At 44.9% G+C, this 27,222-nt stretch overlaps 1 protein-coding gene and 43 non-coding genes across 44 annotated transcripts in view; 1 reads left to right on the forward strand and 43 right to left on the reverse strand.

Annotated features, from left to right (window-relative positions):
• Positions 1 to 27,222, forward strand: part of LOC136867430 (endochitinase) — a 274,252-nt gene that overhangs the window by 37,188 nt on the left and 209,842 nt on the right. The gene's annotated exons all lie outside the window — the stretch shown is intronic.
• TRNAV-UAC (transfer RNA valine (anticodon UAC)) lies at positions 1,474 to 1,546 on the reverse strand. The gene has a single exon. It is a non-coding gene; the product is annotated as a tRNA-Val (tRNA).
• On the reverse strand, positions 1,974 to 2,046 carry TRNAV-AAC (transfer RNA valine (anticodon CAC)). The gene has a single exon. It is a non-coding gene; the product is annotated as a tRNA-Val (tRNA).
• Positions 2,427 to 2,499, reverse strand: TRNAV-CAC (transfer RNA valine (anticodon CAC)). The gene has a single exon. It is a non-coding gene; the product is annotated as a tRNA-Val (tRNA).
• Positions 4,044 to 4,116, reverse strand: TRNAV-AAC (transfer RNA valine (anticodon AAC)). The gene has a single exon. It is a non-coding gene; the product is annotated as a tRNA-Val (tRNA).
• TRNAV-AAC (transfer RNA valine (anticodon AAC)) lies at positions 4,543 to 4,615 on the reverse strand. The gene has a single exon. It is a non-coding gene; the product is annotated as a tRNA-Val (tRNA).
• TRNAV-UAC (transfer RNA valine (anticodon UAC)) lies at positions 5,052 to 5,124 on the reverse strand. Its single transcript has one exon. It is a non-coding gene; the product is annotated as a tRNA-Val (tRNA).
• Positions 5,553 to 5,625, reverse strand: TRNAV-AAC (transfer RNA valine (anticodon AAC)). Its single transcript has one exon. It is a non-coding gene; the product is annotated as a tRNA-Val (tRNA).
• TRNAV-AAC (transfer RNA valine (anticodon AAC)) lies at positions 6,559 to 6,631 on the reverse strand. Its single transcript has one exon. It is a non-coding gene; the product is annotated as a tRNA-Val (tRNA).
• Positions 7,465 to 7,537, reverse strand: TRNAV-AAC (transfer RNA valine (anticodon AAC)). The gene has a single exon. It is a non-coding gene; the product is annotated as a tRNA-Val (tRNA).
• TRNAV-AAC (transfer RNA valine (anticodon CAC)) lies at positions 8,449 to 8,521 on the reverse strand. The gene has a single exon. It is a non-coding gene; the product is annotated as a tRNA-Val (tRNA).
• TRNAV-UAC (transfer RNA valine (anticodon UAC)) lies at positions 8,958 to 9,030 on the reverse strand. The gene has a single exon. It is a non-coding gene; the product is annotated as a tRNA-Val (tRNA).
• On the reverse strand, positions 9,459 to 9,531 carry TRNAV-AAC (transfer RNA valine (anticodon AAC)). Its single transcript has one exon. It is a non-coding gene; the product is annotated as a tRNA-Val (tRNA).
• Positions 10,414 to 10,486, reverse strand: TRNAV-UAC (transfer RNA valine (anticodon UAC)). The gene has a single exon. It is a non-coding gene; the product is annotated as a tRNA-Val (tRNA).
• TRNAV-AAC (transfer RNA valine (anticodon AAC)) lies at positions 10,915 to 10,987 on the reverse strand. Its single transcript has one exon. It is a non-coding gene; the product is annotated as a tRNA-Val (tRNA).
• Positions 11,868 to 11,940, reverse strand: TRNAV-CAC (transfer RNA valine (anticodon CAC)). Its single transcript has one exon. It is a non-coding gene; the product is annotated as a tRNA-Val (tRNA).
• On the reverse strand, positions 12,370 to 12,442 carry TRNAV-UAC (transfer RNA valine (anticodon UAC)). The gene has a single exon. It is a non-coding gene; the product is annotated as a tRNA-Val (tRNA).
• TRNAV-CAC (transfer RNA valine (anticodon CAC)) lies at positions 13,324 to 13,396 on the reverse strand. The gene has a single exon. It is a non-coding gene; the product is annotated as a tRNA-Val (tRNA).
• On the reverse strand, positions 13,833 to 13,905 carry TRNAV-UAC (transfer RNA valine (anticodon UAC)). The gene has a single exon. It is a non-coding gene; the product is annotated as a tRNA-Val (tRNA).
• TRNAV-AAC (transfer RNA valine (anticodon AAC)) lies at positions 14,333 to 14,405 on the reverse strand. The gene has a single exon. It is a non-coding gene; the product is annotated as a tRNA-Val (tRNA).
• Positions 14,834 to 14,906, reverse strand: TRNAV-CAC (transfer RNA valine (anticodon AAC)). The gene has a single exon. It is a non-coding gene; the product is annotated as a tRNA-Val (tRNA).
• On the reverse strand, positions 15,287 to 15,359 carry TRNAM-CAU (transfer RNA methionine (anticodon CAU)). Its single transcript has one exon. It is a non-coding gene; the product is annotated as a tRNA-Met (tRNA).
• TRNAV-UAC (transfer RNA valine (anticodon UAC)) lies at positions 15,789 to 15,861 on the reverse strand. Its single transcript has one exon. It is a non-coding gene; the product is annotated as a tRNA-Val (tRNA).
• On the reverse strand, positions 16,290 to 16,362 carry TRNAV-AAC (transfer RNA valine (anticodon AAC)). Its single transcript has one exon. It is a non-coding gene; the product is annotated as a tRNA-Val (tRNA).
• TRNAV-CAC (transfer RNA valine (anticodon CAC)) lies at positions 16,743 to 16,815 on the reverse strand. The gene has a single exon. It is a non-coding gene; the product is annotated as a tRNA-Val (tRNA).
• TRNAV-UAC (transfer RNA valine (anticodon UAC)) lies at positions 17,252 to 17,324 on the reverse strand. The gene has a single exon. It is a non-coding gene; the product is annotated as a tRNA-Val (tRNA).
• Positions 17,752 to 17,824, reverse strand: TRNAV-AAC (transfer RNA valine (anticodon AAC)). Its single transcript has one exon. It is a non-coding gene; the product is annotated as a tRNA-Val (tRNA).
• On the reverse strand, positions 18,253 to 18,325 carry TRNAV-CAC (transfer RNA valine (anticodon CAC)). Its single transcript has one exon. It is a non-coding gene; the product is annotated as a tRNA-Val (tRNA).
• On the reverse strand, positions 18,706 to 18,778 carry TRNAM-CAU (transfer RNA methionine (anticodon CAU)). Its single transcript has one exon. It is a non-coding gene; the product is annotated as a tRNA-Met (tRNA).
• Positions 19,208 to 19,280, reverse strand: TRNAV-UAC (transfer RNA valine (anticodon UAC)). Its single transcript has one exon. It is a non-coding gene; the product is annotated as a tRNA-Val (tRNA).
• On the reverse strand, positions 19,709 to 19,781 carry TRNAV-AAC (transfer RNA valine (anticodon AAC)). Its single transcript has one exon. It is a non-coding gene; the product is annotated as a tRNA-Val (tRNA).
• On the reverse strand, positions 20,664 to 20,736 carry TRNAV-CAC (transfer RNA valine (anticodon CAC)). Its single transcript has one exon. It is a non-coding gene; the product is annotated as a tRNA-Val (tRNA).
• On the reverse strand, positions 21,453 to 21,525 carry TRNAV-UAC (transfer RNA valine (anticodon UAC)). Its single transcript has one exon. It is a non-coding gene; the product is annotated as a tRNA-Val (tRNA).
• TRNAV-AAC (transfer RNA valine (anticodon AAC)) lies at positions 21,953 to 22,025 on the reverse strand. Its single transcript has one exon. It is a non-coding gene; the product is annotated as a tRNA-Val (tRNA).
• TRNAV-CAC (transfer RNA valine (anticodon CAC)) lies at positions 22,413 to 22,485 on the reverse strand. The gene has a single exon. It is a non-coding gene; the product is annotated as a tRNA-Val (tRNA).
• Positions 22,921 to 22,993, reverse strand: TRNAV-AAC (transfer RNA valine (anticodon AAC)). Its single transcript has one exon. It is a non-coding gene; the product is annotated as a tRNA-Val (tRNA).
• TRNAV-CAC (transfer RNA valine (anticodon CAC)) lies at positions 23,374 to 23,446 on the reverse strand. The gene has a single exon. It is a non-coding gene; the product is annotated as a tRNA-Val (tRNA).
• Positions 23,883 to 23,955, reverse strand: TRNAV-UAC (transfer RNA valine (anticodon UAC)). Its single transcript has one exon. It is a non-coding gene; the product is annotated as a tRNA-Val (tRNA).
• Positions 24,383 to 24,455, reverse strand: TRNAV-AAC (transfer RNA valine (anticodon AAC)). The gene has a single exon. It is a non-coding gene; the product is annotated as a tRNA-Val (tRNA).
• On the reverse strand, positions 24,884 to 24,956 carry TRNAV-CAC (transfer RNA valine (anticodon CAC)). Its single transcript has one exon. It is a non-coding gene; the product is annotated as a tRNA-Val (tRNA).
• Positions 25,337 to 25,409, reverse strand: TRNAM-CAU (transfer RNA valine (anticodon UAC)). The gene has a single exon. It is a non-coding gene; the product is annotated as a tRNA-Met (tRNA).
• On the reverse strand, positions 25,839 to 25,911 carry TRNAV-UAC (transfer RNA valine (anticodon CAC)). Its single transcript has one exon. It is a non-coding gene; the product is annotated as a tRNA-Val (tRNA).
• On the reverse strand, positions 26,341 to 26,413 carry TRNAV-UAC (transfer RNA valine (anticodon UAC)). Its single transcript has one exon. It is a non-coding gene; the product is annotated as a tRNA-Val (tRNA).
• TRNAV-AAC (transfer RNA valine (anticodon AAC)) lies at positions 26,842 to 26,914 on the reverse strand. The gene has a single exon. It is a non-coding gene; the product is annotated as a tRNA-Val (tRNA).

Genomic DNA, 27,222 nt, shown 5'->3' on the forward strand with positions numbered 1-27,222 from the left:
AGGAAGCGGCCGTGGCCTTAAGTCAGGTACCATCCCGGCATTCGCCTGGAGGAGAAGCGGGAAAAAAACGGAAAACCACATCCAAGATTGCTGAGGTGGGAATCGAACCCAACTCTACTCAGTTGACCTCCCGAGGCTGAGTGGACCCCGTTCCAGACCTCGTACCACTTTTCAAATTTCGTGGCAGAGCCGGGAATCGAACCCGGGCCTCCCGGGGTGGCAGCTAATCACGCTAACAACTACACCACAGAGGCGGACAAGCCCTAGAGATATCACGTACAACAGCAGCCGCAGAAGGAACTTTTAAATTAATTATTCTTTTAGAACACCAATTTCAAACGTTCTACACCAAAGTCTGCAGGCGGGAAGGCAACATTCCTCGGTTGTTAAAGGAAGTATTCTTATGGAACGCCAATTTCATATGCTTTACACCAATGTGGGCAGCCGTGAAAGCATCTTTCCGTGGTTCCCCATCATCATACCACGCGAATGCTGGGCCACGCATGCTTTCCTCACACCGCCAACCTTCTTCTCCGATTGCCGCCTATCAGTGTTGCAAAAAAATCAAACACACTTTTTCGAATGAATATAAGCTGTTTCCGCCCGGGATTGAACCGGGGACCTTCCGCGTAAACGAGTAAACATCTTTTTCTCTGGAACGTGTGTGTCCAACATTAAATGAAAGCCCCAAATTTCCGGTGGCCTTTAATGTGAACCGGAGAAGCTAGTAAGACCTAGAGATATCACGTATAACAGCAGCCGTGGAACAACTTGTTAAAGGAAGTATTCTTAAGGAACGCCAATTTCATATGTTTTACACCAATGAGGGCAGCCGTGAAAGCATCTTTCCGTGATTCCCCATTATCATACCACGCGAATGCCGGGCCACGCTCGACTTCTTCAAACCGCTAGCCTTCTTCTCCGATGTCGCCTATCAGAGTTGCAAAAAAATCAAACACAATTTTTCGAATGAAAATAAGCTGTTTTCGCCCGGGATTGAACCGGGGACCTTCCGCGTGTTAGGCGGCTGTGATAACCACTACACCGGGGAAACAACCGCTTGACATCACCCATTCCGGATATACTGAAGCTGTGAAACAAACCTACTTGTAGCATTCTTTGATGTGCCGGGTTAATCAAACGTGTAAACTTCTTTGTCTGTGGAGCGTCTGTGTGCAATATTTAATGAAAGCCCCGAATTTCCAGTGGCCTGGAATGTGAACCAGTGAAGCTAGTAAGACCTAGAGATATCACGTATAACAGCAGCCGTGGAACAATTTGTTAAGGGACGTATTCTTATGGAACGCCATTTTCAAACGTACTACACCAATGTCTGCAGGAGAATAATCAACTTACCTTGGTTTACCATTATCACACCAAGTGAATGTACGGCCACGATCGCCTTCTTCACACTCCCTTTTTCTGTCTCGCATTGTCCCCCATACGAACATTGGTTTGCCATTGAAAATAAGTTGTTTCCGCCCGGGATCGAAACGGGGACCTTCCGCGTGTAAAGCGGACGTGATAACCACTACACCACGGAAACAGCCGAGTGTCTTCCCACTTACCGAATATAATGAAGCTGTAGACGAAACCTACTTTGTACCATTCTTTGATGTGCCGGGTTAAGCAAACGTTTTTGTATGTGGAACGTCTGTGTCCAACATTAAAAGAAAGCGCCGAATTTACGGTGGCCTGGAATGTGAACAAGAGAATTTAGTAAGACCTAGAGATATCACGTATAACAGCAGCCGTGGAACAACTTGTTAAAGGAAGTATTCTTACGGAACGCTAATTTCATATGTTTTACACCAATGAGGGCAGCCGTGAAAGCATTTTTCTGTGGTTCCCCATTATCATACCACGCGCATGCCGGGCCACGCTCGACTTCTTCAAACTGTTAGCCTTCTTCTCCGATGTCGCCTATCAGAGTTGCAAAAAAATCAAACACAATTTTTCGAATGAAAATAAGCTGTTTCCGCCCGGGATTGAACCGGGGACCTTCCGCGTGTTAGGCGGATGTGATAACCACTACACCACGGAAACAACCGCGTGTCTTTGCATTTACTTAATATATTCAAGCTGATAACAAAAGCTACTTTGTAGCTTTATTTCATGTGCAGTTATAAGCAAACCTGTAAACAATGTCTGTGCAAAGCCTGTTTGCACATTTATTAAAACATTAAATTTCCCGTGGGATTTAGTTTGAACCAGAGGACGTAGTAAAACCTGGAGTCATCACATATAACAGCAGCCGTAGAACAAAGTTTAAAGTAATAATTGTAACAGAACACCAATTTCAAACGTTCTACACTATTGTCTGCAGGCGAAAAGGCAACATTCATCGGTTTACCATTATCATACCACGTCAATGTTCGGCCACGCTCGCCTTCTTCACACTCCTATCTTGTCCATTGAAAATAAATTGTTTCCGCCCGGGATCGAACCGGGGACCTTCCGCGTGTGAGGCGGATGTGATAACCACTACACCGCGGAAACAACCGCTTGACCGCACCCATTCCGGATATACTGAAGCTGTGAAACAAACCTACTTGTAGCATTCTTTGATGTGCCGGATTAATCAAACGTGTAAACTTCTTTGTCAGTTGAGCGTCTGTGTGCAACATTAAATGAAAGCCCCGAATTTCCGGTGGCCTGGAATGTGAACCGGAGAAGCAAGTAAGACCTAGAGATTTCACGTATAACAGCAGCAGTGGAACAACTTATTAATGGAATTATCCCTATGGAACCCCAATTTCATATGTTTCACACCAATGTGGCCGGCCGTGAAAGCATCTTTCCTTGGTTCCCCATTATCATACCACGTGAATGCTGGGCCACGAACGCCTTCTTCTCACCGCTAGCCTGCATCTCCGATTGTCGCCTATCAGTGTTGCAAAAAAATCAAACACAATTTTTCGAATGAAAGTAAGCTTTTTCCGCCCGTTATTGAACCGGGGACCTTCCGCGTGTTAGGCGGATGTGATAACTACTACACCACGGAAACAACCTCGTGTCTTTGCATTTACTTAATATATTCGTGCTGATAACAAAAGCTACTTGGTAGCTTTATTTCATGTGCAGTTATAAGCAAACCTGTAAACAATGTCTGAGGAAGCCTGTTTCCACATTTATTAAAACGTTAAATTTCCCGTGCGATTTACTTTGAACCAGAGGACCTAGTAAAACCTGGAGTCATCACATATAACAGCAGCCGTACAACAACATTTTAAAGTAATTTATTTATAGAACACCAATTTCAAACGTTCTACACCAAAGTCTGCAGGCGGGAAGGCAACATTCATCGGTTTACCGTTATGATACCACGTGAATGTTTGGCCACGCTCGCCTCCTTCACACTCCTACCTTGTCCATTGAAAATAAGTTGTTTCTGCCCGGGATCGACGCGGGGACCTTTCGCGTGTTAGGCGGATGTGATAACCACAACACCACGGAAACAACCGCGTGTCTTTGCAATTACTTAATATATTCAAGCTGATAACAAAAGCTACTATGTAGCTTTATTTCATGTGCAGTTATAAGCAAACCTGTAAACAATGTCTGTGCAAAGCCTGTTTCCACATTTATTAAAACGTTAAATTTCCCGTGTGATTTAGTTTGAACCAGAGGACCTAGTTTTTTTTTTTTTTTTGCTACTTGCTTTACGTCGCACCGACACAGATAGGTCTTATGACGACGATGGGACAGGAAAGGGCTAGGGGTGGGAAGGAAGTGGCCGTGGCCTTCATTAAGGTACAGCCCCAGCATTTGCCTGGTGTGAAAATGGGAAACCACGGAAAACCATCGTCAGGGCTGCCGATAGTGGGGAGAGGATCTAGTAAAACCTGGAGTCATCACATATAACAGCAGCCGTAGAACAAAGTTTAAAGTAATTATTGTAATAGAACACCAATTTCAAACGTTTTACACCATTGTCTGCAGGCAAAAAAGGCAACCTTCCTCGGTTCACCATTATCATACCACGTCAATGTTTGGCCACGCTCGCCTTCTTCACACTCCTATCTTGTCCATAGAAAATAAGTTGTTTCTGCCCGGGATCGAACCGGGGCCCTTCCGCGTGTTAGGCGGATGTGATAACCACTACACCAAGGAAACAGCTGAGTGTCTTCCCACTTTCCGAATATAATGAAGCTGTAGACGAAACATACTTTGTACCATTCTTTGATGTGCCGGGTTAAGCAAACGTTTTTGTATATGGAACGTCTGTGTCCAACATTAATAGAAAGCGTCGAATTTCCGATGGCCTGGAATGTGAACAAGAGAATTTAGTAAGACCTGGAGATATCACGTATAACAGCAGCCGTGGAACAACTTGTTAAAGGAAGTATTCTTATGGAACGCCAATTTCATTTGTTTTACACCAATGAGGGCTGCCGTGAAATATTTTTCTGTGGTTCCCCATTATCATACCACGCGAATGCCGGGCCACGCTCGACTTCTTCAAACCGCTAGCCTTCTTCTCCGATGTCGCCTATCAGAGTTGCAAAAAAATCAAACACAATTTTTCGAAAGAAAAAAAGCTGTTTCCGCCCGGGATTGAACCGGTGACCTTCCGCGTGTTAGACGGATGTGATAACCACTACACCGCGGAAACAACCGCCTGAACTCACCCATTCCGGATATACTGAAGCTGTGAAACAAACATACTTGTATCATTCTTTGAGGTGCCGGGTTAATGAAACGTGTAAACTTCTTTGTCTGTGGACCGTCTGTGTGCAACATTAAATGAAAGCCCCGAATTTCCGGTGGCGTGGAATGTGAACCAGTGAAGCTAGTAAGACCTAGAGATATCACGTATAACAGCAGCCGTGGAACAACTTGTTAAAGGAATTATTCCTATGGAACCCCAATTTCATATGTTTTACACCAATGTGGCCGGCCGTGAAAGCATCTTTCCGTGGTTCCCCATTATCATACCACGTGAATGCTGGGCCACGAACGCCTTCTTCACACTCCTATTTTCTGTCTCGCATTGTCCCCGATACGTGTGGCATAAAGAACCGAACATTGGTTTTAGATAGAATATAAGTTGTTTCCGCCCGGGATCGAACCGGGGACCTTCCGCTTGTAAAGCGGACGTGATAACCACTACACCACGGAAACAGCCGAGTGTCTTCCCACTTAACGAATATAATGAAGCTGTAGACGAAAACTACTTTGTAGCATTCTTTGATGTGCCGTGTGTAGCAAATGTTTTTGTCTGTGGAACGTCTGTGTCCAACATTAAAAGAAAGCTTCGAATTTCCGGTGGCCTGGAATGTGAACCGGAGAAGCAAGTAAGACCTAGAGATTTCACGTATAACAGCAGCCGTGGAACAACTTGTTAAAGGAATTATTCCTATGGAACCCCAATTTCATATGTTTCACACCAATGTGGCCGGCCGTGATAGCATCCTTCCGTGGTTCCCCATTATCATACCACGTGAATGCTGGGCCTCGATCGCCTTCTTCTCACCGCTAGCCTTCATCTCCGATTGTCGCCTACCAGTGTTGCAAAAAAATCAAACACAATTTTTCGAATGAAAATAAGCTGTTTCCGCCCGGGATTGAACCGGGGCCCTTCCGCGTGTTAGGCGGATGTGATAACCAGTACACCACGGAAACAGCCGAGTTTCTTTCCACTTAACGAATATAATGAAGCTGTAGACGAAAACTACTTTGTAGCATTCTTTGATGTGCTGTGTGTAGCAAATGTTTTTGTCTGTGGAACGTCTGTGTCCAACATTAAAAGAAAGCTTCGAATTTCCGGTGGCCTGGAATGTGAACCGGAGAAGCTAGTAAGACCTAGACATATCACGTATAACAGCAGACGTGGAACAACTTGTTAAAGGAATTATTCCTATGGAACCCCAATTTCATATGATTTACAACAATGTGGCCGGCCGTGAAAGCATCTTTCCGTGGTTCAACATTATCATACCACGTGAATGCTAGGCCACGAACGTCTTCCTCACACCGCTAGCCTTCATCTCCGATTGTCGCCTATCAGTGTTGCAAAAAAATCAAACACAATTTTCATCATCATCATCATCATCATCTGTTTACCCTCCAGGTTCGGTTTTTCCCTCGGACTTAGCGAGGGATCCCACCTCTACCGCCTCAAGGGCAGTGTCCTGGAGCTTCAGACTCTTGGTCAGGGGATACAACTGGGGAGTATGACCAGTACCTCGCCCAGGCGGCCTCACCTGCTAAGCTGAACAGGGGCCTTGTGGAGGGATGGGAGGATTGGAAGGGATAGGCAAGGAAGAGGGAAGGAAGCGGCCGTGGCCTTAAGTTAGGTACCATCCCGGCATTCGCCTGGAGGAGAAGTGGGAAACCACGGAAAACCACTTCCAGGATGGCTGAGGTGGGAATCGAACCCACCTCTACTCAGTTGACCTCCCGAGGCTGAGTGGACCCCGTTCCAGCCCTCGTACCACTTTTCAAATTTCGTGGCAGAGCCGGGAATCGAACCCGGACCTCCGGGGGTGGCAGCTAATCACGCTAACCACTACACCACAGAGGCGGCCAAACACAATTTTTCGAATGAAAATAAGCTGTTTCCGCCCGGGATTGAACCGGCGCCCTTCCGCGTGTTAGGCGGATGTGATAACCACTACACCACGGAAACAACCGCGTGTCTGTGCATTTACTTAATATATTCAAGCTGATAATTAAAGCTACTTTGTAGCTTTATTTCATGTGCAGTTATAAGGAAACCTGTAAACAATGTCTGTGCAAAGCCTGTTTCCACATTTATTAAAACGTTAAATTGCCCGTGGGATTTAGTTTGAACCAGAGGACCTAGTAAAACCTGGAGTCATCACATATAACAGCAGCCGTACAACAACATTTTAAAGTAATTTTTTTATAGAACACCAATTTCAAACGTTCTACACCAAATTCTGCAGGCGGGAAGGCAACATTCATCGGTTTACCATTATCATACCCCGAGAATGTTTGACCACGCTCGCCTCCTTCACACTCCTACCTTGTCCATTGAAAATAAGTTGGTTCTGCCCGGGATCGATCCGGGGACCTTCCGCGTGTTAGGTGGATGTGATAACCACTACACCACGGAAACAACCGCGTGTCTTTGCATTTACTTAATATATTCAAGCTGATAACAAAAGCTACTTGATAGCTTTATTTCATGTGCAGTTATAAGCAAACATGTAAACAAAGTCTGTGCAAAGCCTGTTTCCACATTTATTAAAACGTTAAATTTCCCGTGGGATTTAGCTTGAACCAGAGGACCTAGTAAAACCTGGAGTCATCACATATAACAGCAGCCGTACAACAACATTTTAAAGTAATTTTTTTATAGAACACCAATTTCAAACGTTCTACACCAAATTCTGCAGGCGGGAAGGCAACATTCCTCGGTTTACCATTATCATACCACGTGAATGTTTGGCCACGCTCGCCTCCTTCACACTCCCACCTTGTCCATTGAAAATAAGCTGTTTCCGCCCGGGATTGAACCGGCGCCCTTCCGCGTGTTAGGCGGATGTGATAACCACTACACCACGGAAACAGCCGAGTGTCTTCCCACTTAACGAATATAATGAAGCTGTAGACGAAAACTACTTTGTAGCATTCTATGATGTGCCGTGTGTAGCAAATGTTTTTGTCTGTGGAACGTCTGTGTCCAACATTAAAAGAAAGCGTCGAATTTCCGGTGGCCTGGAATGTGAACCGGAGAAGGTAGTAAGACCTATAGATATCACGTATAACAGCAGACGTGGAACAACTTGTTAATGGAATTATTCCTATGGAACCCCAATTTCATATGTTTTACACCAATGTGGCCGGCCGTGAAAGCATCTTTCCCTGGTTCCCCATTATCATACCACGTTAATGCTGGGCCACGAACGCCTTCTTCACACTCCTATTTTCTGTCTCGCATTGTCCCCCATACGAACATTGGTTTGCCATTGAAAATAAAATGTTTCCGACCGGGATCGAACCGGGGACCTTCCGCGTGTGTGGCGGATGTGATAAACACTACACCACGGAAAAAACCGCTTGTCATCGCCCATTCCGGATATACTGGAGCTGTAAACCAAACCTAAATGTAGCATTCTTTGATGTGCCGGGTTAAGCAAACGTTTTTGTATATGGAAAGTCTGTGTCCGACATTAAAAGAAAGCGTCGAATTTCCGGTGGCCTGGAATGTGAACAGGAGAATTTAGTAAGACCTGGAGATATCACGTATAACAGCAGCCGTGGAACAACTTGTTAAAGGAAGTATTCTTATGGAACGCCAATTTCATATGTTTTACACCAATGAGGGCAGCCGTGAAAGCATTTTTCTGTGGTTCCCCATTATCATACCACGCGAATGCCGGGCCACGCTCGACTTCTTCAAACCGCTAGCCTTCTTCTCCGATGTCGCCTATCAGAGTTGCAAAAAAATCAAACACAATTTTTCGAAAGAAAAAATGCTGTTTCCGCCCGGGATTGAACCGGTGACCTTCCGCGTGTTAGACGGATGTGATAACCACTACACCGCGGAAACAACCGCCTGAACTCACCCATTCCGGATATACTGAAGCTGTGAAACAAACATACTTGTAGCATTCTTTGAGGTGCCGGGTTAATGAAACGTGTAAACTTCTTTGTCTGTGGACCGTCTGTGTGCAACATTAAATGAAAGCCCCGAATTTCCGGTGGCGTGGAATGTGAACCAGTGAAGCTAGTAAGACCTAGAGATATCACGTATAACAGCAGGCGTGGAACTACTTGTTAAAGGAATTATTCCTATGGAATCCCAATTTCATATGTTTTACACCAATGTGGCCGGCCGTGAAAGCATCTTTCCGTGGCTCCTCATTATCATACCACGTGAATGCTGGGCCATGAACGCCTTCTTCACACTCCTATTTTCTGTCTCGCATTGTCCCCGATACGTGTGGCATAAAGAACCGAACATTGGTTTTAGATAGAATATAAGTTGTTTCCGCCCGGGATCGAACCGGGGACCTTCCGCGTGTAAAACGGACGTGATAACCACTACACCACGGAAACAGCCGAGTGTCTTCCCACTTAACGAATATAATGAAGCTGTAGACGAAAACTACTTTGTAGCATTCTTTGATGTGCCGTGTGTAGCAAATGTTTTTGTCTGTGGAACGTCTGTGTCCAACATTAAAAGAAAGCGTCCAATTTCCGGTGGCCTGGAATGTGAACCGGAGAAGCTAGTAAGACCTAGAGATAGCACGTATAACAGCAGCCGTGGAACAACTTGTTAAAGGAATTATTCCTATGGAACCCCAATTTCATATGTTTTACACCAATGTGGCCGGCCGTGAAAGCATCTTTCCGTGGTTCCCCATTATCATACCACGTGAATGCTGGGCCACGAACGCCTTCCTCACACCGCTAGCCTTCATCTCCGATTGTCGCCTATCAGTGTTGCAAAAAAATCAAACACAATTTTTCGAATGAAAATAAGCTGTTTCCGCCCGGGATTGAACCGGGGCCCTTCCGCGTGTTAGGCGGATGTGATAACCACTACACCACGGAAACAACCGCGTGTCTGCGCATTTACTTAATATATTCAAGCTGATAACAAAAGCTACTTTGTAGCTTTATTTCATGTGCAGTTATAAGCAAACCTGTAAACAATGTCTGTGCAAAGCCTGTTTCCACATTTATTAAAACGTTAAATTTCCCGTGGGATTTAGTTTGAACCAGAGGACCTAGCAAAACCTGGAGTCATCACATATAACAGCAGCCGAAAAAACAAAGTTTAAAATAATTATTGTAATAGAACACAAATTTCAAACGTTTTACACCATTGTCTGCAGGCGAAAGGCAACCTTACTCGGTTCACCATTATCATACCACGTCAATGTTTGGCCACGCTCGCCTTCTTCACACTCCTATCTTGTCCAAAGAAAATTAGTTGATTCCGACCGGGATCGAACCGCGGACCTTCCGCGTGTGAGGCGGATGTGATAACCACTACACCACGGAAACAGCCGAGTGTCTTCCCACTTAACGAATATAATGAAGCTGTAGACGAAAACTACTTTGTAGCATTCTTTGATGTGCCGTGTGTAGCAAATGTTTTTGTCTGTGGAACGTCTGTGTCCAACATTAAAAGAAGGCGTCGAATTTCCGGTGGAATGGAATGTGAACCGGAGAAGCTAGTAAGACCTAGAGATATCACGTATAACAGCAGACGTGGAACAACTTGTTAAAGGAAATATTCCTATGGAACCCCAATTTCATATGTTTTACACAAATGTGGCCGGCCGTGAATGCATCTTTCCGTGGCTCCTCATTATCATACCACGTGAATGCTGGGCCACGAACGCCTTCTTCACACTCCTGTTTTCTGTCTCGCATTGTCCCCGATACGTGTGGCTTAAAGAACCGAACATTGGTTTTAGATTGAATATAAGTTGTTTCCGCCCGGGATCGAACCGGGGACCTTCCGCATGTAAAGCGGACGTGATAACCACTACACCACGGAAACAGCCGAGTGTCTTCCCACTTAACGAATATAATGAAGCTGTAGGCGAAAACTACTTTGTAGCATTCTTTGATGTGCCGTGTGTAGCAAATGTTTTTGTCTGTGGAACGTCTGTGTCCAACATTAAAAGAAAGCTTCGAATTTCCGGTGGCCTGGAATGTGAATCGGAGAAGCAAGTAAGACCTAGAGATTTCACGTATAACAGCAGCCGTGGAACAACTTGTTAAAGGAATTATTCCTATGGAACCCCAATTTCATATGTTTCACACCAATGAGGCCGGCCGTGATAGCATCTTTCCGTGGTTCCCCATTATCATACCACGTGAATGCTGGGCCTCGATCGCCTTCTTCTCACCGCTAGCCTTCATCTCCGATTGTCGCCTACCAGTGTTGCAAAAAAATCAAACACAATTTTTCGAATGAAAATAAGCTGTTTCCGCCCGGGATTGAACCGGGGCCCTTCCGCGTGTTAGGCGGATGTGATAACCAGTACACCACGGAAACAGCCGAGTTTCTTCCACTTAACGAATATAATGAAGCTGTAGACGAAAACTACTTTGTAGCATTCTTTGATGTGCCGTGTGTAGCAAATGTTTTTGTCTGTGGAACGTCTGTGTCCAACATTAAAAGAAAGCTTCGAATTTCCGGTGGCCTGGAATGTGAACCGGAGAAGCTAGTAAGACCTAGACATATCACGTATAACAGCAGACGTGGAACAACTTGTTAAAGGAATTATTCCTATGGAACCCCAATTTCATATGATTTACACCAATGTGGCCGGCCGTGAAAGCATCTTTCCGTGGTTCCCCATTATCATACCACGTGAATGCTGGGCCACGAACGCCTTCCTCACACCGCTAGCCTTCATCTCCGATTGTCGCCTATCAGTGTTGCAAAAAAATCAAACACAATTTTTCGAATGAAAATAAGCTGTTTCCGCCCGGGATTGAACCGGCGCCCTTCCGCGTGTTAGGCGGATGTGATAACCAATACACCATGGAGACAACCGCGTATCTTTGCATTTACTTAACATATTCAAGCTGATAACAAAAGCTACTTGGCAGCTTTATTTCATGTGCAGTTATAAGCAAACCTGTAAACAGTGTCTGAGCAAAGCCTGTTTCCACATTTATTAAAATGTTAAATTTCCCGTGGGATTTAGTTTGAACCAGAGGACCTAGTAAAACCTGGAGTCATCACATACAACTGCAGCCGTAGAACAAAGTTTAAAGTAATTATTGTAATAGAACACCAATTTCAAACGTTTTACACCATTGTCTGCAGGCGAAAAGGCAACCTTCCTCGGTTCACCATTATCATACCACGTCAATGTTTGGCCACGCTCGCCTTCTTCACACTCCTATCTTGTCCATAGAAAATAAGTTGTTTCCGCCCGGGATCGAACCGGGGACCTTCCGCGTGTGAGGCGGATGTGATAACCACTACACCACGGAAACAGCCGAGTGTCTTCCCACTTAACGAATATAATGAAGCTGTAGACGAAAACTACTTTGTAGCATTCTTTGATGTGCCGTGTGTAGCAAATGTTTTAGTCTGTGGAACGTCTGTGTCCAACATTAAAGGAAAGCGTCCAATTTCCGGTGGAATGGAATGTGAACCGGAGAAGCTAGTAAGACCTAGAGATAGCACGTATAACAGCAGCCGTGGAACAACTTGTTAAAGGAATTATTCCTATGGAACCCCAATTTCATATGTTTTACACCGATGTGGCCGGCCGTGAAAGCATCTTTCCGTGGTTCCCCATTATCATACCACGTGAATGCTGGGCCACGAACGCCTTCTTCACACTCCTATTTTCTGTCTCGCATTGTCCCCGATACGTGTGGCATAAAGAACCGAACATTGGTTTTAGATTGAATATAAGTTGTTTCCGCCCGGGATTGAACCGGGGACCTTCCGCGTGTAAAGCGGACGTGATAACCACTACACCACGGAAACAGCCGAGTGTCTTCCCACTTAACGAATATAATGAAGCTGTAGACGAAAACCACTTTGTAGCATTCTTTGATGTGCCGTATGTAGCAAATGTTTTTGTCTGTGGAACGTCTGTGTCCAACATTAAAAGAAAGCGTCGAATTTCCGGTGGCCTGGAATGTGAACCGGAGAAGCAAGTAAGACCTAGAGATTTCACGTATAAGAGCAGCCGTGGAACAACTTGCTAATGGAATTATTCCTATGGAACCCCAATTTCATATGTTTCACACCAATTTGGCCGGCCGTGAAAGCATCTTTCCGTGGTTCCCCATTATCATACCACGTGAATGCTGGGCCACGAACGCCTTCTTCTCCACGCCAGCCTTCATCTCCGATTGTCGCCTATCAGTGTTGCAAAAAAATCAAACACAATTTTTCGAATGAAAATAAGCTGTTTCCGCCCGTGATTGAACCGGGGACATTCCGCGTGTTAGGCGGATGTGATAACTACTACACCATGGAAACAACCGCGTGTCTTTGCATTTACTTAATATATTCAAGCTGATAACAAAAGCTACTATGTAGCTTTATTTCATGTGTAGTTATAAGCAAACCTGTAAACAATGTCTGTGCAAAGCCTGTTTCCACATTTATTAAAACGTTAAATTTCCCGTGGGATTTAGTTTGAACCAGAGGACCTAGTAAAACCTTTAGTCATCACATATTACAGCAGCCGTAGAACAAAGTTTAAAGTAATTATTGTAATAGAACACCAATTTCAAACGTTCTACACCATTGTGTGCAGGCGAAAAGGCAACATTCATCGGTTTACCATTATCATACCACGTCAATGTTTGGCCACGCTCGCCTTCTTCACACTCCTATCCTGTCCATTGAAAATAAGGTGTTTCCGCCCGGGATCGAACCGGGGACCTTCCGCGTGTGAGGCGGACGTGATAACCACTACACCGCGGAAACAACCGCTTGACCTCACCCATTCCGGATATACTGAAGCTGTGAAACAAACCTACTTGTAGCATTCTTTGATGTGCCGGGTTAATCAAACGTGTAAACTTCTTTGTCTGTGGAGCGTCTGTGTGCAACATTAAATGAAAGCCCCGAATTTCCTGTGGCCTGGAATTAGAACCAGTGAAGCTAGTAAGACCTAGAGATATCACGTATAACAGCAGCCGTGGAACAACTTGTTAAAGGAATTATTTCTATGGTACCCCAATTTCATATGTTTTACACAAATGTGGCCGGCCGTGAATGCATCTTTCCGTGGCTCCTCATTATCATACCACGTGAATGCTGGGCCACGAACGCCTTCTTCACACTCCTATTTTCTGTCTCGCATTGTCCCCGATAGGTGTGGCATAAAGAACCGTACATTGGTTTTAGATTGAATACAAGTTGTTTCCGCCCGGGATCGAACCGGGGACCTTCCGCGTGTAAAGCGGAGGTGATAACCACTACACCACGGAAACAGCCGAGTGTTTTCCCACTTAACGAATATAATGAAGCTGTAGACGAAAACTACTTTGTAGCATTCTTTGATGTGCCGTGTGTAGCAAATGTTTTTGTCTGTGGAACGTCCGTGTCCAACATTAAAAGAAAGCGTCGAATTTCCGGTGGCCTGGAATGTGAACCGGAGAAGCAAGTAAGACCTAGAGATTTGACGTATAACAGCAGCCGTGGAACAACTTGTTAAAGGAATTATTCCTATGGAACCCCAATTTCATATGTTTCACACCAATGTGGCCGGCCGTGATAGCATCTTTCCGTGGTTCCCCATTATCATGCCACGTGAATGCTGGGCCTCGATCGCCTTCTTCTCACAGCTAGCCTTCATCTCCGATTGTCGCCTACCAGTGTTGCAAAAAAATCAAACACAATTTTTCGAATGAAGAAAATTGTTTCCGCCCGGGATTGAACCGGGGGCCTTCCGCGTGTTAGGCGGATGTGATAACCACTACACCACGGAAACAGCCGAGTGTCTTCCCACTTAACGAATATAATGAAGCTGTAGACGAAAACTACTTTGTAGCATTCTTTGACGTGCCGTGTGTAGAAAATGTTTTTGTCTGTGGAACGTCTGTGTCCAACATTAAAAGAAAGCTTCGAAATTCCGGTGGCCTGGAATGTGAACCGGAGAAGCTAGTAAGACCTAGACATATTACGTATAACAGCAGACGTGGATTAACTTGTTAAAGGAATTATTCCTATGGAACCCCAATTTCATATGTTTTACACCAATGTGGCCGGCCGTGAAAGCATCTTTCCGTGGTTCCCCATTATCATACCACGTGAATGCTGGGCCACGAACGCCTTCCTGACACCGCTAGCCTTCATCTCCGATTGTCGCCTATCAGTGTTGCAAGAAATTGAAACACAATTTTTCGAATGAAAATAAGCTATTTCCGCCCGGGATTGAACCGGCGCCCTTCCGCGTGTGAGGCGGATGTGATAACCACTACACCACGGAAACAAACGCGTGTCTGTGCATTTACTTAATATATTCAAGCTGATAACAAAAGCTACTTGGCAGCTTTATTTCATGTGCAGTTATAAGCAAACCTGTAAACAATGTCTGTGCAAAGCCTGTTTCCACATTTATTAAAACGTTAAATTTCCCGTGGGATTTAGTTTGAACCAGAGGACCTAGCAAAACCTGGAGTCATCACATACAACTGCAGCCGTAGAACAAAGTTTAAAGTAATTATTGTAATAGAACACCAATTTCAAACGTTTTACACCATTGTCTGCAGGCGAAAAGGCAACCTTCCTCGGTTCACCATTATCATACCACGTCAATGTTTGGCCACGCTCGCCTTCTTCACACTTCTATCTTGTCCATAGAAAATAAGTTGTTTCCGCCAGGAATCGAACCGGGGACCTTCCGCGTATGAGGCGGATGTGATAACCACTACACCACGGAAACAGCCGAGTGTTTTCGCACTTAACGAATATAATGAAGCTGTAGACGAAAACTACTTTGTAGCATTCTTTGATGTGCCGTGTGTAGCAAATATTTTTGTCTGTGGAACGTCTGTGTCCAACATTAAAAGAAGGCGTCCAATTTCCGGTGGAATGGAATGTGAACCGGAGAAGCTAGTAAGACCTAGAGATAGCACGTATAACAGCAGCCGTGGAACAACTTGTTAAAGGAATTATTCCTATGGAACCCCAATTTCATATGTTTTACACCAATGTGGCCGGCCGTGAAAGCATCTTTCCGTGGTTCCCCATTATCATACCACGTGAATGCTGGGCCACGAACGCCTTCTTCACACTCCTATTTTCTGTCTCGCATTGTCCCCGATACGTATGGCATAAAGAACCGAACATTGGTTTTAGATTGAATATAAGTTGTTTCCGCCCGGGATCGAACCGGGGACCTTCCGCGTGTAAAGCGGACGTGATAACCACTACACCACGGAAACAGCCGAGTGTCTTCCCACTTAACGAATATAATGAAGCTGTAGACGAAAACTACTTTGTAGCATTCTTTGATGTGCCGTGTGTAGCAAATGTTTTAGTCTGTGGAACGTCTGTGTCCAACATTAAAGGAAAGCGTCCAATTTCCGGTGGAATGGAATGTGAACCGGAGAAGCTAGTAAGACCTAGAGATAGCACGTATAACAGCAGCCGTGGAACAACTTGTTAAAGGAATTATTCCTATGGAACCCCAATTTCATATGTTTTACACCAATTTGGCCGGCCGTGAAAGCATCTTTCCGTGGTTCCCCATTATCATACCACGTGAATGCTGGGCCACGAACGCCTTCTTCTCCACGCCAGCCTTCATCTCCGATTGTCGCCTATCAGTGTTGCAAAAAAATCAAACACAATTTTTCGAATGAAAATAAGCTGTTTCCGCCCGTGATTGAACCGGGGACATTCCGCGTGTTAGGCGGATGTGATAACTACTACACCACGGAAACAACCGCGTGTCTTTGCATTTACTTAATATATTCAAGCTGATAACAAAAGCTACTATGTAGCTTTATTTCATGTGTAGTTATAAGCAAACCTGTAAACAATGTCTGTGCAAAGCCTGTTTCCACATTTATTAAAACGTTAAATTTCCCGTGGGATTTAGTTTGAACCAGAGGACCTAGTAAAACTTTTAGTCATCACATATTACAGCAGCCGTAGAACAAAGTTTAAAGTAATTATTGTAATAGAACACCAATTTCAAACGTTCTACACCATTGTGTGCAGGCGAAAAGGCAACATTCATCGGTTTACCATTATCATACCACGTCAATGTTTGGCCACGCTCGCCTTCTTCACACTCCTATCCTGTCCATTGAAAATAAGGTGTTTCCGCCCGGGATCGAACCGGGGACCTTACGCGTGTGAGGCGGACGTGATAACCACTACACCGCGGAAACAACCGCTTGACCTCACCCATTCCGGATATACTGAAGCTGTGAAACAAACCTACTTGTAGCATTCTTTGATGTGCCGGGTTAATCAAACGTGTAAACTTCTTTGTCTGTGGAGCGTCTGTGTGCAACATTAAATGAAAGCCCCGAATTTCCTGTGGCCTGGAATTAGAACCAGTGAAGCTAGTAAGACCTAGAGATATCACGTATAACAGCAGCCGTGGAACAACTTGTTAAAGGAATTATTTCTATGGTACCCCAATTTCATATGTTTTACACAAATGTGGCCGGCCGTGAATGCATCTTTCCGTGGCTCCTCATTATCATACCACGTGAATGCTGGGCCACGAACGCCTTCTTCACACTCCTATTTTCTGTCTCGCATTGTCCCCGATAGGTGTGGCATAAAGAACCGTACATTGGTTTTAGATTGAATACAAGTTGTTTCCGCCCGGGATCGAACCGGGGACCTTCCGCGTGTAAAGCGGAGGTGATAACCACTACACCACGGAAACAGCCGAGTGTTTTCCCACTTAACGAATATAATGAAGCTGTAGACGAAAACTACTTTGTAGCATTCTTTGATGTGCCGTGTGTAGCAAATGCTTTTGTCTGTGGAACGTCCGTGTCCAACATTAAAAGAAAGCGTCGAATTTCCGGTGGCCTGGAATGTGAACCGGAGAAGCAAGTAAGACCTAGAGATTTGACGTATAACAGCAGCCGTGGAACAACTTGTTAAAGGAATTATTCCTATGGAACCCCAATTTCATATGTTTCACACCAATGTGGCCGGCCGTGATAGCATCTTTCCGTGGTTCCCCATTATCATGCCACGTGAATGCTGGGCCTCGATCGCCTTCTTCTCACAGCTAGCCTTCATCTCCGATTGTCGCCTACCAGTGTTGCAAAAAAATCAAACACAATTTTTCGAATGAAAAAAATTGTTTCCGCCAAGGATTGAACCGGGGGCCTTCCGCGTGTTAGGCGGATGTGATAACCACTACACCACGGAAACAGCCGAGTGTCTTCCCACTTGACGAATATAATGAAGCTGTAGACGAAAACTACTTTGTAGCATTCTTTGATGTGCCGTGTGTAGAAAATGTTTTTGTCTGTGGAACGTCTGTGTCCAACATTAAAAGAAAGCTTCGAAATTCCGGTGGCCTGGAATGTGAACCGGAGAAGCTAGTAAGACCTAGACATATTACGTATAACAGCAGACGTGGATTAACTTGTTAAAGGAATTATTCCTATGGAACCCCAATTTCATATGTTTTACACCAATGTGGCCGGCCGTGAAAGCATCTTTCCGTGGTTCCCCATTATCATACCACGTGAATGCTGGGCCACGAACGCCTTCCTCACACCGCTAGCCTTCATCTCCGATTGTCGCCTATCAGTGTTGCAAGAAATTGAAACACAATTTTTCGAATGAAAATAAGCTATTTCCGCCCGGGATTGAACCGGCGCCCTTCCGCGTGTGAGGCGGATGTGATAACCACTACACCACGGAAACAAACGCGTGTCTGTGCATTTACTTAATATATTCAAGCTGATAACAAAAGCTACTTGGCAGCTTTATTTCATGTGCAGTTATAAGCAAACCTGTAAACAATGTCTGTGCAAAGCCTGTTTCCACATTTATTAAAACGTTAAATTTCCCGTGGGATTTAGTTTGAACCAGAGGACCTAGCAAAACCTGGAGTCATCACATACAACTGCAGCCGTAGAACAAAGTTTAAAGTAATTATTGTAATAGAACACCAATTTCAAACGTTTTACACCATTGTCTGCAGGCGAAAAGGCAACCTTCCTCGGCTCACCATTATCATACCACGTCAATGTTTGGCCACGCTCGCCTTCTTCACACTTCTATCTTGTCCATAGAAAATAAGTTGTTTCCGCCAGGAATCGAACCGGGGACCTTCCGCGTATGAGGCGGATGTGATAACCACTACACCACGGAAACAGCCGAGTGTTTTCGCACTTAACGAATATAATGAAGCTGTAGACGAAAACTACTTTGTAGCATTCTTTGATGTGCCGTGTGTAGCAAATATTTTTGTCTGTGGAACGTCTGTGTCCAACATTAAAAGAAGGCGTCCAATTTCCGGTGGAATGGAATGTGAACCGGAGAAGCTAGTAAGACCTAGAGATATCACGTATAACAGCAGCCGTGGAACAACTTGTTAAAGGAATTATTCCTATGGAACCCCAATTTCATATGTTTTACACCAATGTGGCCGGCCGTGAAAGCATCTTTCCGTGGTTCCCCATTATCATACCACGTGAATGCTGGGCCACGAACGCCTTCTTCACACTCCTATTTTCTGTCTCGCATTGTCCCCGATACGTATGGCATAAAGAACCGAACATTTTTTTTAGATTGAATATAAGTTGTTTCCGCCCGGGATCGAACCGGGGACCTTCCGCGTGTAAAGCGGACGTGATAACCACTACACCACGGAAACAGCCGAGTGTCTTCCCACTTAACGAATATAATGAAGCTGTAAGCGAAAACTACTTTGTAGCATTCTTTGATGTGCCGAGTGTAGCAAATGTTTTTGTCTGTGAAACGTCTGTGTCCAACATTAAAAGAAAGCTTCGAATTTCCGGTGGCCTGGAATGTGAACCGGAGAAGCTAGTAAGACCTAGAGATATCACGTATAACAGCAGATGTGAAACAACTTGTTAAAGGAATTATTCCTATGGAACCCCAATTTCATATGTTTTACACCAATGTGGCCGGCCGTGAAAGCATCTTTCCGTGGTTCCCTATTATCATACCACGTGAATGCTGGGCCACGAACGCCTTCCTCACACCGCTAGCCTTCATCTCCGATTGTCGCCTATCAGTGTTGCAAAAAAATCAAACACAATTTTTCGAATGAAAATAAGCTGTTTCCGCCCGTGATTGAACCGGGGACATTCCGCGTGTTAGGCGGATGTGATAACTACTACACCACGGAAACAACCGCGTGTCTTTGCATTTACTTAATATATTCAAGCTGATAACAAAAGCTACTATGTAGCTTTATTTCATGTGTAGTTATAAGCAAACCTGTAAACAATGTCTGTGCAAAGCCTGTTTCCACATTTATTAAAACGTTAAATTTCCCGTGGGAGTCCGCCTCTGTGGTGTAGTGGTTAGCGTGATTAGCTGCCACCCCCGGAGGCCCGGGTTCGATTCCCGGCTCTGCCACGAAATTTGAAAAGTGGTACGAGGGCTGGAACGGGGTTCACTCAGCCTCGGGAGGTCAACTGAGTAGAGGTGGGTTCGATTCCCACCTCAGCCATCCTCGAAGTGGTTTTCCGTGGTTTCCCACTTCTCCTCCAGGCGAATGCCGGGATGGTACCTAACTTAAGGCCACGGCTGCTTCCTTCCCTCTTCCTTGCCTATCCCTTCCAATGTTCCCATCCCTCCACAAGGCCCCTGTTCAGCATAGCAGGTGAGGCCGCCTGGGCGAGGTACTGGTCATACTCCCCGGTTGTATCCCCCGACCAAGAGTCTGAAGCTCCAGGACACTGCCCTTGAGGCGGTAGAGGTGGGCTCCCTCGCTAAGTCCGAGGGAAAAACCGAACCTGGAGGGTAAACAGATGATGATGATGATGAAATTTCCCGTGGGATTTAGTTTGAACCAGAGGACCTAGTAAAACCTTTAGTCATCACATATTACAGCAGCCGTAGAACAACGTTTAAAGTAATTATTGTAATAGAACACCAATTTCAAACGTTCTACACCATTGTGTGCAGGCGAAAAGGCAACATTCATCGGTTTACCATTATCATACCACGTCAATGTTTGGCCACGCTCGCCTTCTTCACACTCCTATCCTGTCCATTGAAAATAAGGTGTTTCCGCCCGGGATCGAACCGGGGACCTTCCGCGTGTGAGGCGGACGTGATAACCACTACACCGCGGAAACAACCGCTTGACCTCCCCCATTCCGGATATACTGAAGCTGTGAAACAAACCTACTTGTAGCATTCTTTGATGTGCCGGGTTAATCAAACGTGTAAACTTCTTTGTCTGTGGAGCGTCGTCCGGCTCCATGGCTAAATGGTTAGCGTGCTGGCCTTTGGTCACAGGGGTCCCGGGTTCGATTCCCGGCAGGGTCGGGAACTTTAACCTTAATTGGTTAATTTCGCTGGCACGGGGGCTGGGTGTATTTGTGGTCTTCATCATCATTTCATCCTCATCACGACGCGCAGGTCACCTACGGGTGTGAAATCAAAAGACCTGTATCTGGCGAGCCGAACTTGTCCTCGGACACTCCCGGCACTAAAAGCCATACGCCATTTCATTTCATTTGTGGAGCGTCTGTGTGCAACATTAAATGAAAGCCCCGAATTTCCTGTGGCCTGGAATTAGAACCAGTGAAGCTAGTAAGACCTAGAGATATCACGTATAACAGCAGCCGTGGAACAACTTGTTAAAGGAATTATTTCTATTGTACCCCAATTTCATATGTTTTACACAAATGAGGCCGGCCGTGAATGCATCTTTCCGTGGCTCCTCATTATCATACCACGTGAATGCTGGGCCACGAACGCCTTCTTCACACTCCTATTTTCTGTCTCGCATTGTCCCCGATACGTGTGGCATAAAGAACCGTACATTGGTTTTAGATTGAATACAAGTTGTTTCCGCCCGGGATCGAACCGGGGACCTTCCGCGTGTAAAGCGGAGGTGATAACCACTACACCACGGAAACAGCCGAGTGTTTTCCCACTTAAGGAATATAATGAAGCTGTAGACGAAAACTACTTTGTAGCATTCTTTGATGTGCCGTGTGTAGCAAATGTTTTTGTCTGTGGAACGTCCGTGTCCAACATTAAAAGAAAGCGTCGAATTTCCGGTGGCCTGGAATGTGAACCGGAGAAGCAAGTAAGACCTAGAGATTTGACGTATAACAGCAGCCGTGGAACAACTTGTTAAAGGAATTATTCCTATGGAACCCAATTTCATATGTTTCACACCAATGTGGCCGGCCGTGATAGCATCTTTCCGTGGTTCCCCATTATCATACCACGTGAATGCTGGGCCTCGATCGCCTTCTTCTCACCGCTAGCCTTCATCTCCGATTGTCGCCTACCAGTGTTGCAAAAAAATCAAACACAATTTTTCGAATGAAAATAAGCTGTTTCCGCCCGGGATTGAACCGGGGGCCTTCAGCGTGTTAGGCGGATGTGATAACCACTACACCACGGATACAACCGCGTGTCTGTGCATTTACTTAATATATTCAAGCTGATAACAAAAGCTACTTGGTAGCTTTATTTCATGTGCAGTTATAAGCAAACCTGTAAACAATGTCTGAGCAAAGCCTGTTTCCACATTTATTAAAACGTTAAATTTCCCGTGGAATTTAGTTTGAACCAGAGGACCTAGTAAAACCTGCAGTCATCACTCATCGCATATAACAGCAGCCGTACAACAACATTTTAAAGTAATTTATATATAGAACACCAATTTCAAACGTTCTACACCAAAGTCTGCAGGCGGGAAGGCAACATTAATCGGTTTACCATTATCATACCACGTGAATGTTTGGCCACGCTCGCCTCCTTCACACTCCTACCTTGTCCATTGAAAATAAGTTGTTTCCGCCCGGGATCGAACCGGGGACCTTCCGCGTGTGAGGCGGACGTGATAACCACTACACCGCGGAAACAACCGCTTGACCTCACCCTTTCCGGATATACTGAGGCTGTAAAACAAACCTACTTGTAGCATTCTTTGATGTGCCGGGTTAATCAAACGTGTAAACTTCTTTGTCTGTGGAGCGTCTGTGTGCAACATTAAATGAAAGCCCCGAATTTCCGGTGGCCTGGAATGTGAACCAGTGAAGCTAGTAAGACCTAGAGATTTCACGTATAAGAGCAGCCGTGGAACAACTTGCTAATGGAATTATTCCTATGGAACCCCAATTTCATATGTTTCACACCAATTTGGCCGGCCGTGAAAGCATCTTTCCGTGGTTCCCTATTATCATACCACGTGAATGCTGGGCCACGAACGCCTTCTTCTCCACGCTAGCCTTCATCTCCGATTGTCGCCTATCAGTGTTGCAAAAAAATCAAACACAATTTTTCGAATGAAAATAAGCTGTTTCCGCCCGTGATTGAACCGGGGACATTCCGCGTGTTAGGCGGATGTGATAACTACTACACCACGGAAACAACCGCGTGTCTTTGCATTTACTTAATATATTCAAGCTGATAACAAAAGCTACTATGTAGCTTTATTTCATGTGTAGTTATAAGCAAACCTGTAAACAATGTCTGTGCAAAGCCTGTTTCCACATTTATTAAAACGTTAAATTTCCCGTTGGATTTAGTTTGAACCAGAGGACCTAGTAAAACCTTTAGTCATCACATATTACAGCAGCCGTAGAACAAAGTTTAAAGTAATTATTGTAATAGAACACCAATTTCAAACGTTCTACACCATTGTGTGCAGGCGAAAAGGCAACATTCATCGGTTTACCATTATCATACCACGTCAATGTTTGGCCACGCTCGCCTTCTTCACACTCCTATCCTGTCCATTGAAAATAAGGTGTTTCCGCCCGGGATCGAACCGGGGACCTTCCGCGTGTGAGGCGGACGTGATAACCACTACACCGCGGAAACAACCGCTTGACCTCACCCATTCCGGATATACTGAAGCTGTGAAACAAACCTACTTGTAGCATTCTTTGATGTGCCGGGTTAATCAAACGTGTAAACTTCTTTGTCTGTGGAGCGTCTGTGTGCAACATTAAATGAAAGCCCCGAATTTCCTGTGGCCTGGAATTAGAACCGGTGAAGCTAGTAAGACCTAGAGATATCATGTATAACAGCAGCCGTGGAACAACTTGTTAAAGGAATTATTTCTATGGTACCCCAATTTCATATGTTTTACACAAATGTGGCCGGCCGTGAATGCATCTTTCCGTGGCTCCTCATTATCATACCACGTGAATGCTGGGCCACGAACGCCTTCTTCACACTCCTATTTTCTGTCTCGCATTGTCCCCGATAGGTGTGGCATAAAGAACCGTACATTGGTTTTAGATTGAATACAAGTTGTTTCCGCCCGGGATCGAACCGGGGACCTTCCGCGTGTAAAGCGGAGGTGATAACCACTACACCACGGAAACAGCCGAGTGTTTTCCCACTTAACGAATATCATGAAGCTGTAGACGAAAACTACTTTGTAGCATTCTTTGATGTGCCGTGTGTAGCAAATGTTTTTGTCTGTGGAACGTCCGTGTCCAACATTAAAAGAAAGCGTCGAATTTCCGGTGGCCTGGAATGTGAACCGGAGAAGCTAGTAAGACCTAGAGATTTGACGTATAACAGCAGCCGTGGAACAACTTGTTAAAGGAATTATTCCTATGGAACCCCAATTTCATATGTTTCACACCAATGTGGCCGGCCGTGATAGCATCTTTCCGTGGTTCCCCATTATCATGCCACGTGAATGCTGGGCCTCGATCGCCTTCTTCTCACAGCTAGCCTTCATCTCCGATTGTCGCCTACCAGTGTTGCAAAAAAATCAAACACAATTTTTCGAATGAAAAAAATTGTTTCCGCCCGGGATTGAACCGGGGGCCTTCCGCGTGTTAGGCGGATGTGATAACCACTACACCACGGAAACAGCCGAGTGTCTTCCCACTTAACGAATATAATGAAGCTGTAGACGAAAACTACTTTGTAGCATTCTTTGATGTGCCGTGTGTAGAAAATGTTTTTGTCTGTGGAACGTCTGTGTCCAACATTAAAAGAAAGCTTCGAAATTCCGGTGGCCTGGAATGTGAACCGGAGAAGCTAGTAAGACCTAGACATATTACGTATAACAGCAGACGTGGATTAACTTGTTAAAGGAATTATTCCTATGGAACCCCAATTTCATATGTTTTACACCAATGTGGCCGGCCGTGAAAGCATCTTTCCGTGGTTCCCCATTATCATACCACGTGAATGCTGGGCCACGAACGCCTTCCTCACACCGCTAGCCTTCATCTCCGATTGTCGCCTATCAGTGTTGCAAGAAATTGAAACACAATTTTTCGAATGAAAATAAGCTATTTCCGCCCGGGATTGAACCGACGCCCTTCCGCGTGTGAGGCGGATGTGATAACCACTACACCACGGAAACAAACGCGTGTCTGTGCATTTACTTAATATATTCAAGCTGATAACAAAAGCTACTTGGCAGCTTTATTTCATGTGCAGTTATAAGCAAACCTGTAAACAATGTCTGTGCAAAGCCTGTTTCCACATTTATTAAAACGTTAAATTTCCCGTGGGATTTAGTTTGAACCAGAGGACCTAGCAAAACCTGGAGTCATCACATACAACTGCAGCCGTAGAACAAAGTTTAAAGTAATTATTGTAATAGAACACCAATTTCAAACGTTTTACACCATTGTCTGCAGGCGAAAAGGCAACCTTCCTCGGTTCACCATTATCATACCACGTCAATGTTTGGCCACGCTCGCCTTCTTCACACTTCTATCTTGTCCATAGAAAATAAGTTGTTTCCGCCAGGAATCGAACCGGGGACCTTCCGCGTATGAGGCGGATGTGATAACCACTACACCACGGAAACAGCCGAGTGTTTTCGCACTTAACGAATATAATGAAGCTGTAGACGAAAACTACTTTGTAGCATTCTTTGATGTGCCGTGTGTAGCAAATATTTTTGTCTGTGGAACGTCTGTGTCCAACATTAAAAGAAGGCGTCCAATTTCCGGTGGAATGGAATGTGAACCGGAGAAGCTAGTAAGACCTAGAGATAGCACGTATAACAGCAGCCGTGGAACAACTTGTTAAAGGAATTATTCCTATGGAACCCCAATTTCATATGTTTTACACCAATGTGGCCGGCCGTGAAAGCATCTTTCCGTGGTTCCCCATTATCATACCACGTGAATGCTGGGCCACGAACGCCTTCTTCACACTCCTATTTTCTGTCTCGCATTGTCCCCGATACGTATGGCATAAAGAACCGAACATTGGTTTTAGATTGAATATAAGTTGTTTCCGCCCGGGATCGAACCGGGGACCTTCCGCGTGTAAAGCGGACGTGATAACCACTACACCACGGAAACAGCCGAGTGTCTTCCCACTTAACGAATATAATGAAGCTGTAGACGAAAACTACTTTGTAGCATTCTTTGATGTGCCGTGTGTAGCAAATGTTTTAGTCTGTGGAACGTCTGTGTCCAACATTAAAGGAAAGCGTCCAATTTCCGGTGGAATGGAATGTGAACCGGAGAAGCTAGTAAGACCTAGAGATAGCACGTATAACAGCAGCCGTGGAACAACTTGTTAAAGGAATTATTCCTATGGAACCCCAATTTCATATGTTTTACACCGATGTGGCCGGCCGTGAAAGCATCTTTCCGTGGTTCCCCATTATCATACCACGTGAATGCTGGGCCACGAACGCCTTCTTCACACTCCTATTTTCTGTCTCGCATTGTCCCCGATACGTGTGGCATAAAGAACCGAACATTGGTTTTAAATTGAATATAAGTTGTTTCCGCCCGGGATTGAACCGGGGACCTTCCGCGTGTAAAGCGGACGTGATAACCACTACACCACGGAAACAGCCGAGTGTCTTCCCACTTAACGAATATAATGAAGCTGTAGACGAAAACCACTTTGTAGCATTCTTTGATGTGCCGTATGTAGCAAATGTTTTTGTCTGTGGAACGTCTGTGTCCAACATTAAAAGAAAGCGTCGAATTTCCGGTGGCCTGGAATGTGAACCGGAGAAGCAAGTAAGACCTAGAGATTTCACGTATAAGAGCAGCCGTGGAACAACTTGCTAATGGAATTATTCCTATGGAACCCCAATTTCATATGTTTCACACCAATTTGGCCGGCCGTGAAAGCATCTTTCCGTGGTTCCCCATTATCATACCACGTGAATGCTGGGCCACGAACGCCTTCTTCTCCACGCTAGCCTTCATCTCCGATTGTCGCCTATCAGTGTTGCAAAAAAATCAAACACAATTTTTCGAATGAAAATAAGCTGTTTCCGCCCGTGATTGAACCGGGGACATTCCGCGTGTTAGGCGGATGTGATAACTACTACACCACGGAAACAACCGCGTGTCATTGCATTTACTTAATATATTCAAGCTGATAACAAAAGCTACTATGTAGCTTTATTTCATGTGTAGTTATAAGCAAACCTGTAAACAATGTCTGTGCAAAGCCTGTTTCCACATTTATTAAAACGTTAAATTTCCCGTGGGATTTAATTTGAACCAGAGGACCTAGTAAAACCTTTAGTCATCACATATTACAGCAGCCGTAGAACAAAGTTTAAAGTAATTATTGTAATAGAACACCAATTTCAAACGTTCTACACCATTGTGTGCAGGCGAAAAGGCAACATTCATCGGTTTACC

This window comes from Anabrus simplex, chromosome 3 (assembly GCF_040414725.1).
Source record: "Anabrus simplex isolate iqAnaSimp1 chromosome 3, ASM4041472v1, whole genome shotgun sequence".
NCBI classification, from domain to species: Eukaryota; Metazoa; Arthropoda; class Insecta; order Orthoptera; family Tettigoniidae; genus Anabrus; species Anabrus simplex.